Genomic DNA, 15350 nt, shown 5'->3' on the forward strand with positions numbered 1-15350 from the left:
GAGAATTAAGAAAAAAAAAAAGAAGAAAGTATCCTTTACTTTGTGTTTAATATTTTGTAATATTACTGTACTCTGATTCTAAATTGTTTCAGGTTATTATACTGGACCCGCTCTCTCTCTCTCTCTAACGCCCGCTTGCCATTCGAGTTATGGAACTAAATAAATTAATAAATTGAGAAACCCCCGAACCCCAAATGGAAGCAGTCTAGAGCACTTGCTGTAGTTTGTAAATATTGAGTTTTACGCTAGAACATACCCCTTTCAAAACTCCGTCGGGCAACATTGGTGGCCGCCATTGCTTAGGCACGAATCGCGTGATTGGAGCCGACTTCCAGCCGAACGTAGACGCAGCCTTCGTGCCCAATACATGCTCAGACTGTGTTCATAAACAATGGCGGATTCGGATAACTGGCGCCGCGGCACATGATGGCGTGCAATTTTGAAAAGGGCCAGTTGAGTGAGGGCGTGCATTACCTATATACGTGCCTGAGTATTACTGTATACTGCGTTTTGCTGTGCCACATCACTCCGAGTGTGCTTGTTTTATTGGTAATTCTTTATTGAACACCCATGTCTCCCAGAGATGTCGGTCAGAATCTGTTGAGACCACTCGAACGTGTCTAATCAGTCCGTTAAGCTACGGCCCCAATCGGTCTATTGGAGCGTGGAAGCGAAGCGCGTGATAACCCTCTATTGAAGGAGGACACTTCACTGGACACGCGTCCCGCTCCTGCGCTCTCATTGGTGGCGAAGGGGACCTCAGCATTCGTTCGTTTGCCAAGTTGCTTGCTGAACTGTGACGGACGCTCAGGTACTGGCCAAAGTTGCCCTTTTGGATCAAGGGACGCGCTGACAAACCAGCCGAATGTGGCGCATCTATCCAATGCCCTCAATTCTAGATTCAGCCGATGCGTTCATGTAGAACATCAGGTACGCAGGCAATCACTGCAAACGAAGGAAAGGTCACAGCGATTGACGGTGCTCAGAATGCGATTAAACCTGGGAAATGTGACCTACGTGGCAGGCACGTAGCCAAAGGGGCATGCCCCCCCCCCCCCCCCCCCCCCCGAAACAAAATCCTGGCTACGTTCCCTGCTACGTGGGGAAAATAGATTTTCAACTCGCTTCTGCATCCGTGCAGCGAGGAGCCACCACTTTATCTAGGCCTAAAGCGCCTTCATCCACATAGCCACGATGAGAATCAGCGTATTGTCCTGTTTAGTTCCTCAGTCACGACATTTTTTCCCCCTTTTTGCCACATAACCACCCTCTACTCCAAACACCCCACCCTTCTCTGCCTGAGACAGTGTTGAGATTGGGAAGTACTTTAGGTATATTGGGGGTTTTATGAGCTACCCAAACAAATTGCATTTTCTGAATACCCGGACTTTAGTCTTCACGGCATGCTGTTTATTTTAGAAATTCAACATGGCAATTGAGAAAACCATAAATGATGATTATGCGAAACAAACGTTCAAATTTCCGCGCGCTCTCCAGTGGTGTGACGTCATAACTGGTACAAACGTTCAGCTCGCACAGAGTCCCAAACAGAGTGCGTCGAGCGTTTTTTTGCGTGGTTCTCAGTGAATCAGCTGCCACGCATTCTTTTCCTACCATCAAACGTCTTGTAATCAGTTGGGAACGTAGTTTACTGCCCCTTTTGCACAAGCAGACGACACATCACTCCGTTTGTACAGTGCGCACATCACATTTTAACCAAGCCTAATTTCCCCCAACACTTAAGACTCTCGCTACTTCTCACTCGGTAAGCGCAGGCAGGGAGGTTAGTTTGTTAGAAAATGTCGTCTGTCGTCTTTCGAGATGTCATCTGGTTATTTTTCTGAGTGAATTAAGGGCAGCTATACGACTGACACAAATAAGTGCCTGATACACCAACTCATGTTTACGAACATACCGGAGCGCCCCTAGCGGACGCCACCGCCGCCGCGCATGCGCGATGGGGTGTGGGCAAAAAGCTCGCCGTCGCCCGTAAACAAACCATTGGAATGCGATGTTTTCGGCATCGGTGTGAGTCCCTGTGCTCTTTTTCGTGTTGGGATGATCGATTCTACGCCTTCCTGGCAATGTCCGACTACTGTGGCAGCCTCAGCGAAATTACCGAGGCTCGTTACACCGCAAAACTTCGCGTGAATAATGTGACATACGGCGATTCATTCCGCGTAAACGCTGCAGAACGGACACTAAAGCCTGATTCGCACGTTGAGATTCTGCTCGCTATTTTCAGTCATGACGTCGCTCGGGCTGCAAAAGCGTGAACCGTAGCTGAGATGTCGGCGTCGATACTGAAAATCGCAAGCAGAATCGGACCAAGTGAATGAGGCATAACAAGTCGGTGATGGCCACTGGTAACAATTATCAACATATATGTTTGTATCTACTGTTGACATCGAGCCTATTTATTCCAACCAACCCCCAAAATTAAAAGTATTTCGAGTCCTGCGCTTACTTCTTATCGCAATGACCGGACGTTTGGTCTACGGGCCACTCTTCTTTGAGCGAGCAGACAACAATAAGCAGAGACGTTTGAGCGCAGACGGCAGTTCGAAAGATCAGGCGGCCGTGCGAACTGAAGACGCTCTGAACGTAGTCCGCAGGTGGTACGTACAACTTTGCGGTTTTCCCGCGTTCATGTTGGAACAAAACAAATAAATCTGACGACCACAAGTATCCGTGAATTCAAGCCAAAGTGCTTCCCGCATGAGCAATCGTGGTCCGACGGCGTCTGGTTGTTCTTTTTCATGGGTCTATCCACGTTCTCGGACGAACCGAACAGGCAGAAAACACGTGAAAACTGACCTTCAAACCTTTCCCGACTCTTTTGGCACAGTCATAGTCGCGGTGTTTTGACGAAAAGTCAGGTTCTTTTTTTTTTCTGGTTTCTTCAGAAACGACGCAGGAATACACTTCTCGCATGGTGGCTTCCGCCCCCAGCCCCAGACCGGAAGTGCGCCCGACGCTCCGCCACCGCACCGTGACGTAACAGAGCTGAGTTCCTGTGTAAGTTGATTGTGTTAAATAGGGTGTTAGTAAAACAACTACACTATGGCCACTTTACTTTATCCAATACTCGCCGCCATTTCCGCAAATTACTGATGTATACCCGATTATCTTTGGGGCAATGCATACCAGATCAAAAGAACTCTGTAGAGACCTTTTCTGCAAGTGCGCCGCCATCTTGAATTGACGTTACTTCCAGTATGGGCGAAAACATTGTTTTGCCTTTCCACGCCAATAGAAGGCATTTAGGATATAAGCGTAACCGTCACACTTTCTCAGTTTGCCTTTCCTTTATTTTTTCACTATTTGCAGGTTGAAACGTTGGATTATTTTTTCGTCGCCCATACCCGATACGCCTATTAAGTGGCTGGAAACGAGAGTACACAGAAAAGGTCTATAGGAAGGTGAAAAAAAAGGCATCATAAAAGATTGTGTTAAAAACTTCAGTTTGAAAATACATTGTGCAGGGGCTTTGAGTGGGGGGGCATGCCCCCAGTGATTTAGAACCTGTGGGGGTGACTGCCCCCACTGCCTCCCCCAACCCCTCCCGGTTCCGGAGCCCTTGACTGTATGTTTAATGGTTTACTTCAAAGTACTGCGCCTGGTGTACTTGGTACTTTACTTGAGGTAGGTAACCCCTCATTCACTTTGAACTTTACTTCAAGTACTTTTTAGATGTACTTCTCCCAACACTCGCCTGAGGACGACACACCCAGAGACAGGGCGATACCAAAGCCAAACAAAAACACGTTTAGCCAATCAATCAATTCATCAATCTTGGTGGAGACAATGAACAACGGAAACGTCAGGATAATTGTCCTTGCTTACATCCCATTTTAAGGAGCCTAATCGTATCCCGACCTTCGTCATATGCCGGGATCCTTCCGTCGTTCGCACTGACTGCAGTAGGCTGTAGGTGGCGCAAGCTACCGCCCGTTATAAAGGGTACAGCCATTAGCATACATGCATTTATTCATCCAATGAGCATGCAGGCTAATTCTAGAGCGTTCTGCTATTCGGAAGAAAAAGTTAATCGCCGCAGATCGAGTCTACCGGAATGTCGGCGATGTGAATCACATATCTGTAAGCCGTCTCGGTGACTCCGAGGCGAAGCTTCGACCTACCAATTCCCAGGTTGTGGGTCCAAATCCTGGCCAACGTGCTCGCAGTCTGACCGAGGCTTTCTGCGAAGGGTGTGCCTTGGAATCGAGATTTCGGTTGCAATCATCAGTCCTTTGCTGGGGCGTGCCAGATGCCCTTCGTAGTTTTAGCACGTAAAAAAACAACAACCCTAATTTGACTTCAATAGCATTTGTGACCGAAGACTTTTGAGCAGTGTCGTACACGCGTTCCTCCAAAACAGGACCGAAAGCTTGTTTCTCGTTTCCCTCAGTCTTGTACGTTCCCGTGGTTCTAAAAGGGCACGCATTCTCCTTTACATTTTACTATTTGAACTGCTCGTTGCGTTGGCGTTACTTGCGTATTTCAATTACATATTATGCCTGTTAATTTGTAAATAAAATAAAGCAAACAAGTGAAAATATCCGCATTGAACTAGGTGTCGAGTCGCCACAATCGCGTTTGTTACTGTTCTTTGTCTTCGACTGTCTCTCGGACGCTCCTCCGTCCCTCGAAGACAGAGGTTGAAGTAGTCGCGCATAAAAGGAAGCCTAAAAGCATACTATACTTCGTCTCACCCTACAATGGACTAAAGGCCAAAGTTACGGACCGCCAGATGCAATCACGAGCCACTTAGAAATTGTGCGATATTTCGCTTCGATGCACGTGCCGGTGCCCGCGTCTCGGATCACTGATGAGGGGACGGGTGGACAGTGGTTCGAATCGAAGAGTACTGAGTGACTCAACGATTTTACAGCGCAAAGCTTTGCAGCATGGAAGCTATAGAAATGATGCGACACTTTTGGATTGGAGCATCAATCATCCCCCCCCACTTATCAATGCTAAGCGTGTCATAGTATAGCGTGGAACGTGATTGGACCTGGCGGCCCGTGGCTTTGGCCTTTAGTCCATCGTAGGATGAGACGAAGTATAAATAGGGATTTCTCCCGTCATTCCATCGTAAATGTAACGAGTTTCCGTTCCCGTTCCTTCGTTCCGTCTAAAAAGAACGCGTTCCAGGAACGCTGTTCCTTGCAACGCCGTTCCGCACAACACCGCTTCCAAGCTTCCCCTTTTTCTTTCGATGCGTACGCTCTAAACCTGACCTTATTTCGAACCGTTCGGCGTCGCATCGACGATGTCTGGTCTTATCGAATGGCCAGCGCGTTCCGGCCAGGCAACGGGCTGCTCTTCTCTCTCGTCCCAGTGGGCGTGTCCCCGCTGGCTTTTGCGCATGCGCTCGGGTGACCCAGATTCCGTCGCGTGACCGCTCGCTTGACGCGGGCGGGAACCGCGTGACGGCGGCAGACGACAGTGGCTACCGGAAGAGTGAGGCCGACGACCAACCGACGCACCGACATCATACGCCGGTTCGTCGGAACGCCGAATCTCCGACTAGCGGAACTTCGGGTGGTGGTCGCTCGCACAGTGTCGAACCGAAATGTTTATCGGTTCGGGTTCACGGCTTTCGGTTCGGTTCCGGTTCAGTTCCGGGGAGCAAAGATAACGGTTCGAACCTGTTCTAACCGGTTCGAACCATTTTGAACTGCTAAAATGTAGACAATACGAACTATTTCCGCCGCGAAATGAGTAGCTCTATGCTTTCTTTTTACTCTTCGTGCGAACATCTTTTACTTTGAGGTACCAGAAGTGAGAAACTGCGTTATATAATTTCGACGCAACAGTAAAAAAAAAAAGTCTAGATTAACACACAAAACCTCGTGTTTATACGACTCAACATCTATTTGTTTACCTCGGTCACATATATTTTACCCGAGTCGAAAGGTTGTCACGAAGTGAGATGGATCGCTTAAAGTACCCATGTTTGGTAAAACTTTGCGTCACGGTCTTAAAAGATTAACCATAACTCTGCTCTTAAACTAAAGTAGTAATTACAGTGCATAAAATCACAGAATGCGCACATCGTCGCTATATATACCGTAAAATATAGTTTACAAAATACGTCGCACAATATATATGTCGACGCAACTGAGCTAAAAGAAATCATATTCTTAAAATGTCTCGAAAGTTTTAGGAAATGCCTTTTCAGTCTGCCTTTGATAGAAACACTGAGGGACTATCCCGACGCTTGTTTTCCTAGGTCACAGTGATGTAGGCGAAGAATCACACAGAAAGGAGTGATAAAAACATTGTACGCTCTAATCTAGACGCACCTTCAAACTCAGGTCGAATCTGGCTTAAAATACCGCGTGCCCAAGTCGAAATTTTCTTATACAGGAATAAACTGCCATAACCTGGCTGTTGAGGTTTTTTCTTGACAAGATTCCGGTCAACTGGGTTAGAAAATAAGCGGTGATTTTTTTTTTTTTTTTCATAGAACAAAGTAGTATTTGCTGCTCTACTCGACATGGCGCTACTTAATTAGTCGCTTTCTGGCGGTCTGCCTGCGTAATCGTCACAGTTCCGCCAGCACCCCTGTGTATTTTTTGTCCATCGCACAGACACATGAAACTGACGCTCATCACATAAAAGAGACAATAACAGACTTTTATATGTTTGAAAAGTTATCTATTTATCTTTCAGGAACACATATTTATCTAAATCAACTTCAAAATCATAAATTTGTTTAAAAGGGCAACTCCGGTAGAAAAACGAACCCAAAATAAATGACCGGTGTTGCTTTAGTGGCTCGAAATATGACCACAGCCGAAATAATACGTAAAAGTGAAGCCACGTACTCTACTAAAACCGATTTTAAAGGTGCGACTAGCTGCTCTTTATTTTGGCCGAGGAACACTGGCACAGCACCCTTGTGACGTCATGCTGCATGGGGCCGTACGGCTGACGATCAGTGTTGCCATCTCTCTAGCAGGTTGTTTCGGCTTTGCCGTAGACGCCCGAGACCAAACTTTGAGCAGTGATACTTAGAAAATTACAAAAAAAAATTATTGCTTGTCATTCAAGGACGCTGCTTTAGCTCAAAACAGTCGTTAACCCCAAATTCAAAATCAAGGTCGAGTGAGTGATTGCAGCAATGGACGAAGCTTGACTTGGACTGTTTTCTTTTATTATTAGCTTTTGCACCCCACTAATCCTCTCTGACATGCTGGCAGCACCATCGAAACAATGCCCTCGGAGGTTGTGGAAGCTAAGTGTCAACCGGATCAGGGCGTCTTTTATTGTAAAAAAATGGAGTTGAATCCCTCGTATCAGCTGGGTTGTGCATGTCCAAGAAAACTTCATTGAGCTCAAGCGCACCGGGGGAAACGTACCTCACGACAACAGAAAACTGTTCTTCACCCGGATGTGTATGTGGTGGAGTCTGCCATTAGAGCGTATAGAAAGGTGACTGGGTGATTTGGTTGACACGTTGTGGTTGAACACTGTGTTGGATCGTCTGAAGAATCTCGTTTTGCACGTAGCCACGAAGCCATCTATCTCGTCTCTTCAGCCACGTTTTTAGCGCAAGGATGTAATTTTTTCTTCTGTCCAGGAACATTATGAGGTCTCTATCCTTTGAAGAGTGACCGCGAATCGACAAACCACTTCGAGCCAGAAACCGTAACTACAGGTTTTCTCGCTCATTTTAATCCAAGCGACGACCAATTTAATCCCGGGGTCACTCAATTTAATCCAAGCGCCATACAATTTAATCCAAGCGCCACACAATTTAATCCCGGGGTCAGTCAATTTAATCCATGAGCAGATTTCAAGCACTCCATTTCAGATGCCAAAGTACAGCGAAAAATAAAAAATAAAATAAAAAAAGAATATAAAAAATGTAAACATTTACGCGACCCGTAAGGGAAACACCGATAGCTGAGGTGTAACGTCGGAGCCGCTCAGGTGTCATTCTGGAGCAGATGGACTGAGTGAACGGTAAAGGTGCAAGCGCGCACCACGGAGTCCGCATGGGCCGTTTTGTATTCAACCGAGTAACACACCGAACGAAAATTTCATAGCGTTTGGGAACATATGAGAATGTATAAGTAGAGAGCATTTTAGCTGTCTGAGTAAAAGGGGAGCGTGTTTCGTACACCACTTCAGTAAAAATAGTCACACGTGCTAAGCGAAAAACGCCGAATAAACAGTGACAAGGAAGTAGAGAAGACAAAGTACACTATCCAATCAAAGTTTATCGAAACAAACACACACTATTAATACCATCTTTCTGGCTATTCGTATAGAAAATAAAACTATCTTTCAGGTGCATTGACGGGGCACTAACACACTTGCTTTCCCCTTGCTTTCTGATACAAAATGCATCGTAAAATTCCAAGGCAGTTTTCTATGCGTGGCTCCCGAGAATTATTGTTTGTGCTAATTCTGGGTCACATGGGCGCCTATCCGAGTGCACTGCCAGATTGCCCGGCGGGGACTGTTTTACTGACCATGCATGTTATCTTGCTACCGTGCACTACCATGCATGCTATCTATCCTGTTTGCTTGTTATCATGTTATCAGCGACCCGTGGAATGTTTTGGCGGAGTGCCGAAAATGACGGAGTGCTGTTGACGGCGCTAAACCGGGAAGCGTCCCACTAACAACGATCGCCGTAAAAAAAATAAAAAAAATAAAGAAAATATAATTTTGTTTTTTATTTGTAACGTAGCCGTCGGACCTTCTGAGACCAAGTCGACTGACAACTCCTGCCGCCGGACTTTGGAAACTTGAACGAGTTTCTGGGATGAAACTCAGTTCCTAATCGACAAACAGCAACATGACAACTGTTTTCTTCACCTGCAGGACGTGGATTTGGTGTCGACAAACACGCCGCACTCCCATTGGCTTCCCCATTTGAGATCTGCTCGTTTGGCGATGGCTTGGTTGTTCTTGACGGTTGGTGACGAGAGCTCCAGCAGGGTTTGTTTTCGTGCCATCTGCGTACATAAATGAATCTCATATTATCAGGGAGTGTTGAATTTCATTCAAACGAAGCCTTGAAGAAATACTGAAAGTCCAAAAAATTGCGTAATATTTACAATGCGATACACAATTTCAATTAAGAGCGATTCCATAAAAGATGTTTCTATTTCTACGCGTCGACCCAGAAATATGAGCATGCTTCGAAATAAATCTTAAAAAAACCTTACCCAAAAAAAAGAAGTTGCTTGGACACGTGGGACAAAATGAAAAAAATTCAGGAAAAATGAAACATGCATTATTTATGTCCCGATGCTCACATGGAGTTAGGAGTGATTCCGCTACATATTTTGAGATACCGACCCCAAATAGAACCATGTTTTAGAACCGCTCAAATTAGTCTTACCAAGTAAATATGGCGTTAAATATTTCTTTTTCAGTGGGGATTGTGGGGTTCTTACCTAGATTTTTACGTTCTTTTAAGGGAGGTCACTGCTAGGAGACGCGAACTATTTAACCGCTTGTGTTATGCGAAATTTGCAGGAGATATTTGCTGCAGTGGCAGAGAACGACCAGCCAATTTTTAAGCTTTTAAATTAGTTATCTGAAAACTTGCATGGAAGTGTATAAAATAAACACTGCACCCACTCAGAAACGCTGTTATAAATAAACAATAAGTATTAATATAAGTTTTTTTAGACATACTCTATAGCACCTGCATCAAACGGCTGTGAAACTGATACAAGAAAAAAAAAAAGCCATTCTTTACCAAAAAAAATTGATATTTTTTGCAAAGGATGCGAAAGGCATGCTTAGCCTTTTGTAAGAAGATAATATGCATAAACAGAAAATTTGTTCGCAGTCATAATTACATAATTTCAGTTCAGAAACTACAAAATATGACTCCGCGCATGATTGCATTACAAAATGGTAACTTCATTTCTTGAAGCGAGATGTGATGCCAAATAGTGCAACTAAGAAGTTTGCATTTAAATGTTCAAACTGTGGAAGGTTTTGGTATGTCAAAAATACTTTATTACGGGGGTGGTTTCATTCCAGTCAACATACTTTTTGCGATGTTTGCCGGGGGGGGGGGGGGGATATTTTTTTTTAAATGTACAGGGTGTTTTTTATTTTAATTCTAGTGGGGCTCAGCGGACATCAGCTGAGGATAGTGTCATGGTGAATTGAATGCCTGGCTAAAATATGTTAATTAACTTTTTTATTTACTGGCTTTACGTGTCATGCTACAATTTCAGTAATGACGGCAGTTAATATTGAAGGCAAAACCGATTTCAACTTTTCTTCGAAATACAACGGTCCTCAAAATATTAATCTATATCAGTTCCCCCGTTTCTGTCACCTTACTTTGAAAGTGGACTAGAGCCCAGAGCGGGCTTGGCCTGCTTGACAAATCGTCATCTACGTAACTTATACGTCACGCGCACACCATAGTCACGCTCGAGTTCACCATCTTCGAGAACAACCGACGTCGGAAACCTATACTTGCGTCCTAGGCTCGAGGTTTCCTTCAGCGTATTACTGTTTTATTTTGTTTTAAGTCAGCTGCTAGCACTATTTATGCTGTCTCGCTTTTGTCCAATCAAATGTAGATATTTCCAGTTGTTTTGGTTAATATATCTCGTTCTTGAGGGGGGGGGGGGGGGGGGGGGGCACGAAGACAACAGTTTCCTACTCGAAGCTGACGAACTTTCGGTAAAGTTCGGGTCAGCGAGTTTTACAAAATGCTTTAGACGAGATCTAATGGAGTGTTCCCGTGTTTTCAAAGACAGTTGTACGTTAGAATGTAAAATGAACTAAGGTCATTCGTCCGAGAGACTTTAGTTTTACGGAACTTCGTTTCTTCCTAATCGGGTTTCCTCTCCGTCATACGCGTTTCAAACGAGATGGCTTGCTCCGGGCAATACTTCTAATATGGGATGATCGAGCTGTGCATGCCTACCACGAGCCTCATCTGAGCTCTTCCGTCAACGAGACAACAATCGTGTTATCTGAACATCTTCGGGGAAGCAGGAAGGTCACAAAAAATGACCGCATCTCCACGTGGTGAATGATGTTGATTGGGGCGAAGCTCTGGTGGTGCTGATGATACTGATTTTATTGTTCATATGTAGGGCTGATGGTGCTGTTTTTGTTTTATTGCTCACAGGTAGTGCTGAGTTCCGGGTTGCGTTCCGACTTCATTATTACTGCTTTATGATCGCTGAAATGCAGATCCAGTGGTTCTCCTAGCGGATTAGCTTGGAAAGAGAATGTGTAGTATGGAACGGGGTTATATACGCATTTGTGCATTTGACCGCAGCGCCCTCTCATTTATAAACGTTGAGCCAATGCATGCAAAGTTTAACGCGATTATATACGCATTTGACTGCAGCGCCCTCTCGTGTATAGACGTTGAGGGTGATATGCAACGTTTCATCCATGACATCCCCAGCCCCAGGACTAGAAATCCATTGGGGTCTCCCCGCACAGGTTCGAATCCTGTCGACTGCGCAAGCATTTTTTCTTTTAATGTGAGCACGGGCGCCGGCCGGCCGGAGGGACGGACGGACGGTCAAGGCTAGACCCTAAGGAGCTTCGCCCCTGATAAGCTTCGAGCGACTTAACCTTAGACGACTTTCTAAGAACGGTAGGCTATACTTCGTTTCACCTCAACTTCAGACGCAGCCGACGCTATAGACGAGCTGATAATATTAATCAGACAGCGTCAAAAGCGCACCATCATAGTGTCGTCATGTTTTCGTGCGTGTTCCATCATCGCTGACCCAATCATAAACAAAAAAAGGCCCAGTCTCTTTTGACTTTGACGCTGATTGATTGGTCCCGTTAGCGATCGTAGCGCCGGCCGCGCCTGGACTTGAGGTGACACGAAGTATAGCTCGTTTTGAACTATTAAATTTAAATTCACTTAATTGATCATTCCTGACAGGGCTGATATCGCAGCATCCATCATTGTATCAGTACATTAAAATTATCGAGATACATAAATCAAGAAACTATAGCTTTTTCATACGTGATATAACATTTATTGGAAGTCATCATTTAAAGTTTCAATTAATTCATTTAATTGGCTTGGACAGGAAGGCAGAGAAAATAAGCTTCACAGCGTCTGGCGTCTCCTGCTTCCCGTTGCAAATAGTCGCGTTAAAGTACCGACCACCGCAGAATCAGCTTCTTAGCTTGATGAGTAAGCAGCCATTTCAACAGCATGTGCCAGAAAATCGAAGCTACTGAGCGTTATTGAGAAATCCGTACGCATATGATCGCACCTGTGACGCCAGCTCTATTCTATAGACAAAGACTTCAAGTCGAAAAAAGCAGTATTACTTCCCAAAGTCCAAAACCTGGTTTAGACCCACTTGACTTTCATCTATTAGATATCTTCACTTTTTAAAGCGGTAACTTTATAAGCCCAACCACGCTCAAGGTCACGTAACGACCGCGGCTGAAGCGATGGTGGCTGAAGCGTAAGCTCCGGTCGCGTAAGCTCTGTTCGCGTAAGCGCCGGTCGTCTAAGCGCCGGTCGCGTATTTTATATGGGGAATGGGGGCTGGAGGTTATACAAACGAAAACCTTGACGGCGGCGGTTGGAACATTCAGCAGCAAAACAACCGAACATTTTCCAACCACGACACCTAAAAAAAGATCTCAGGTCGGTAGACACAGAATAACATGTGGCCCTGCATGAGCGCGCGTGGGGTGCAGGATCGGTAATGGCGGACTGACGCGCGTCGTTCGCACGGCGTTCTCCGTAGGTTGGCGGTTGCTAGGCGCAGTTTCATTCCTGTAAGAGGAGCCAAGAGGCAGCAAGGAGTCACCGGGAACAATAGATGGCCGGACTTTTCCCCTATAAATGGCTATAAATTGGTCGCAGAAAGAGAGCCGTACAGAGCCGTATATGTAGAGAGTTTGGCCATTCGTTCGGAAGTATAGGAGACAAATGAGGAGGCGCCATTGGCCGAAAGCGGGCTGGGCGTGTTCCAGGGCGTCTTCAGAAATTCGAATGTGACCAACCGGAAGCCGGAAATAATACCCTGGCGGTGGTCGCGAGAAACAAACCTGATAACTGCATTAGAGTAACTCTCGATGACTGAAAATATGGTACACGTGATGTTTCAATCACGCTCATCCAAAATGTTAGGAACGAGCGACATAATCCTTATGCCAAGCGCCGAGGGCCGGGCATCTGCCGTCCGAGCGGTCGCGCTCTGTCCGAGCAAAACAGAGTTGAGCAGCGCATTCGTTTTTTTATATCTTTCTGCATGATCATGATCGAAACATCACGTGCACCCTATTTTCAACCACAAAGAGTTACTACACTTCACTCTTACGCTAGGGGATTCTTTTCGGCTTCTGGTTGGTCAAGAGAGCATGCCAAGCCCTCTTTCCGCGTCTGGTGTACACCCTGGCTCTGCCCGCGCCTCCCTTTGACCAAACTCTCTCTATACACGGCTCTGGCGCCGTGGCTTCCGTCCATAATGACGCATGAATGTGTGACGTATCTTTACGCGCACCTCGTCATTATCTCGGCAGCGTGCCCCTTCCAGATGCGGCAATGTCGTGGCAGCAGAGATAATGACGATGCGTCTCAAACAGGTATTCACGCATGCATGGGAGTCCCAGAGCTTTTTTCGCCCAAATTCAAAATCATTTAGCAAAAAAAAAAAAAAAAAACCACGAGACTTATTGATGAATATCTCGAAGCTCGTCGATCATGGTTTAGCCTCTAATCGTAACTGCCGTCTACACTAAACTTGCAACATGATACAGATAACCAGCACTTCCAAAGTTATAAAGGAACCAGTTTTAGTTCATAAACCATTTCCGGCAAATCGCCCGTTCGGGAGGTTCTGGTATGGAAATACGTGAGCACGTGGTCAAGCGAGCGCGGGCACTAGACCCTTTCTTCAAGGGCGCCGCCATCTTGAATTGTCGTCACTTCCAGTATGGGCGAAACCATTGTTTTGCCGTCGCCATGCCAGTAGAAGACACTTAGGATATAAGCGTAACCGACACACATTATCGTTTTGCCTCCCCCTTATTCTTTTACTAGTTACAGGTTGAAACGTTTTAGTATTTTTTCGTCTCCCATTCCGGATACGCCTATTAGGTGGCTGGAGACGAGAGTACACAGAAAAGGTCTCTAGCTAGATCCTGCTGGCTCCATGGGGCTGCAGGCATCTAGACTGGGCTACCCAAATGTCCACTTTGGGCCTATTGTGAAAAATTCTTTTGTTCCCAAGTCCTTTCTGAGACGCTTTTTTCCTCTCCTTCTAAATGCGCGCATTGTTTCATCCTGGATATCTTCGAACCACGTTCTCCGCCAGGTGGTGCCAGTTATTTCTAAACTGGTGAATATCTTATCGTGACGGCTATTATCTTATCTAATGTCCGCCTAGCCTGTTAAATGTCCGGTCAAGTGTGCTAACCACTCCACCACTCCACCTTGGCTTTCTGGCGTTTCCTATGTCTTATATATATATATATATATATATATATATATATATATATATATATATATATATATATATATATAGAGAGAGAGAGAGAGAGAGAGAGATAGTTTTCTAACGATTTTTCCCTGTCAATATTCAAAGTTCCCGCCTTTTCTCTCCGTGAATGAAAACAAAACTGTAAGAAATTACAATAATGTTCATACGTAAAAAAAAGTAAGGAAATTACTTTAAAATTACCTTCTGAAATTTGTAATTATTCCCTTACGAAATTACTGATAAATGTAAGGGATTATAAGTAATTTCGTTACTTGTAACGAATTTTGTACAACTCTGGTTGAGAGTATTGAAATGACGTTTTGTTGCAGAAATCTGTCGTTTATGACGGTACGTTTTCCCCAGCTCTCGACGTGGTTACCCCGGGAATACAATATACAACCTATGACATCGCAGTTGTAGCTTTAATTCTTCCCTCCCTTCCGTGCGTTTAGCGCGGAAGATTCTTATCTGTTTACGCAGATGCCACCGGTGTGGATACCAAAAAAGGTGGATCGCCCTTGTCATATTCCCCGACACATGGCCAGGCTCGCTTTGAAGATTCTCCCTTTGCAGGCACACCGAGCGCTAAACCTCATGTTTACGCTTTTTTTTTTAAAGCGCAGTGCTTAGCCGCCCGTTTCCGGCTTGAGCGGCGTCGGCGTCGCCGTCGGCGTAACCGCGGCGACAATTCGGCATGTGACGTTTCGGCACCGTGCCAAAACGTCCTCGTGACCCTCCTGTGACCCCCTGTGACCCTCGTGACCCCCCTCAGGGGGTCCTGGGGGGTCACCTGACCTCAAGGGGGTCACGTGACCCCCCTGAGGTTACGTGACCTCCTCTGAGGTCATGTGACCCTGTGACGTCACGGGGTCACGT

Source organism: Ixodes scapularis, unplaced genomic scaffold (genome assembly GCF_016920785.2).
Source record: "Ixodes scapularis isolate PalLabHiFi unplaced genomic scaffold, ASM1692078v2 PGA_scaffold6__148_contigs__length_123643588, whole genome shotgun sequence".
Taxonomy (NCBI): domain Eukaryota; kingdom Metazoa; phylum Arthropoda; class Arachnida; order Ixodida; family Ixodidae; genus Ixodes; species Ixodes scapularis.